This window comes from Bison bison, unplaced genomic scaffold (assembly GCF_000754665.1).
Source record: "Bison bison bison isolate TAMUID 2011002044 unplaced genomic scaffold, Bison_UMD1.0 scf7180017864148, whole genome shotgun sequence".
In the NCBI taxonomy this organism is placed as follows: domain Eukaryota; kingdom Metazoa; phylum Chordata; class Mammalia; order Artiodactyla; family Bovidae; genus Bison; species Bison bison.
In genome coordinates this window covers 4063392-4065735 of record NW_011494720.1, presented here as the reverse complement: position 1 = coordinate 4065735, position 2344 = coordinate 4063392, and positions in this window count along the sequence as shown.

The following is a 2344-nucleotide window of genomic DNA, read 5'->3' as shown; positions in this document are numbered from 1 at the left end:
CTTTACCACTTTCGACATCTGGAAAGCCTGAGAGCAAAATGATGAACCATATTAAGGGTTTGGGGAGCTCCCTGGGTGGTTCAGTAGTTAAGAATCTGCCTTGCAATGCAGGGGACACCAGTTGGAATCCTGGTCGGGGAACTAAGATCCCACATGCCGTGGAGCAACCAAGCCCGTGTGCCACAACTGCTGAGCTAGAGCTCTAGAGCCCATGAGCCACAACTACTGAAGCTTGCATGCCTAGAGCCCGTGCTCCACAACAAGAGAAGCCATCACAATGAAAAGCCCATGCACTGCAGCTAGAGAAAACCCGTGCAAAGTAACCAAGACTTGGCATAGCCTCCTGCCCTCCCCCAAAAGAACCCTGACTTCTCACTCAGGTTAGATGGTTCCTTGGGGATGGGCGGGGGGGGCGGGACACAAGTGCTGAATAAAGCCATAGTTGGATCCAGGGTTCTTTTGAATTAGATGAAGCAATCCTCAGATGTAGTACTTATGTTTGTTTTTAAATAACGTTATACAGTGTTGCAATGGTTAAATTCATGATGACCCAGAGCTGGAAGAGACTTTGTAGAGGGTTTGATTCTGACCCCAGAGAGATGGAATGATTTCATGAATCATTACTTGGTGAAGGGATGTGGTCAGAGCTAGTTCTAGAAACTTCCAGTACATCACTTTTTTTCCTGAAGAAACCCAACCACTGATTTTTGGATTTTTACATTTTATAAAACAGTAATTTAATTAGAGGCTATTGTGTGGATATGTTTTCATCTGAGAGGGAGAAAGAAAAAGAAACAAGAGCCACAGAATTAAATAGAATAGGAATTGTAAAAAAAAAAAAAATTCCATTGAAATCATAATTCAAACAGTGTTTGCCTGTGGGACCTCCTGGGCTGGGAAAAGATAGGGTGAATGGGCAGGAAGTAAGGCAGCAGTTTGGGTCCTAAATGAAACTGGGGTAACTCCCTTCACACCAGGTGATTTATTTCATTGGGAGCCAGACCCTCAAGGTGAGGCCAGAGTGGGCATCTGATAGAAGTAAGTACTTTTCTGTGCATTTAATATTTATTTTATTTTGATACTTGCACAAGTGAGACCCTAATTTAACAAGAAAAGCATGATTTGTATCATTACATTTTTGATAGCTTCTCACAAACTTCATCCTGACAAACAGCATATCTCCAGTCAGTCAGTTCAGTTGCTCAGTCATATCTGACTCTGTGACCCCATGGACTGCAGCACCCCAGGCTTCCCTGTCCATCACCAATTCCTGGAGCTTACTCAAACTCATGTCCATTGAGTCAGTGATGCCATCCAACCATCTCCTCCTCTGTCATCCCCTTCTCTTCCCACCTTCAATCTTTCCCAGCATCAGGGTCTTTTCTAGTGAGTCAGTTCTTCGCATCAGGTGGCCAAAGTATTGGAGTTGCAGCTTCAGCATCAGTCCTTCCAATGAATATTTAGGACTGATTTCCTTTAGGATGGACTGGTTGGATCTCCTAGCAATCCAAGGGACTCTCAAGAGTCTTCTCCAACACCACCAAAAAGCATCAATTCTTTGGCGCTCAGCTTTCTTTATAGTCCAACTCTCACATCCATGCATGACCACGGGAAAAACCATAGCCTTGTCTAGACAGACCTTTGTTGGCAAAGTAATGTCTTTGCTTTTTAATATGCTGTCATCAAGGCTGTATAGTGTCACCCTGCTTATTTAACTTATACGCAGAGTACATCATGAGAAACTCTGGACTGGAAGAAGCACAAGCTAGAATCAAGATTTCCAGGAGAAATATCAATAACCTCAGATATGCAGATGACACCACCCTTATGGCAGAAAGTGAAGAGGAACTCAAAAGCCTCTTGATGAAAGTGAAAGAGGAGAGTGAAAAAGTTGGCTTAAAGCTCAACATTCAGAAAACGAAGATCATGGCATCTGGTCCCATCACTTCATGGGAAATAGATGGGGGAACAGTGGAAACAGTGTCAGATTTTATTTTTTTGGGCTCCAAGATCACTGCAGATGGTGACTGCAGCCATGAAATTAAAAGACGCTTACTCCTTGGAAGGAAAGTTATGACTAACCTAGATAGCATATTCAAAGGCAGAGATATTACTTTGCCAACAAAGGTCCATCTAGTCAAGGCTATGGTTTTTCCAGTGGTCATGTATGGATGTGAGAGTTGGACTATATAGAAAGCTGAGTGCCGAAGAATTGATGCTTTTGAAGTGTGGTGTTGGAGAAGACTCTTGAGAGTCCCTTGGACTGCAAGGAGATCCAACCAGTCCATTCTAAAGGAGATCAGTCCTGGGTGTTCTTTGGAAGGAATGATGCTAAAGCTGAAAC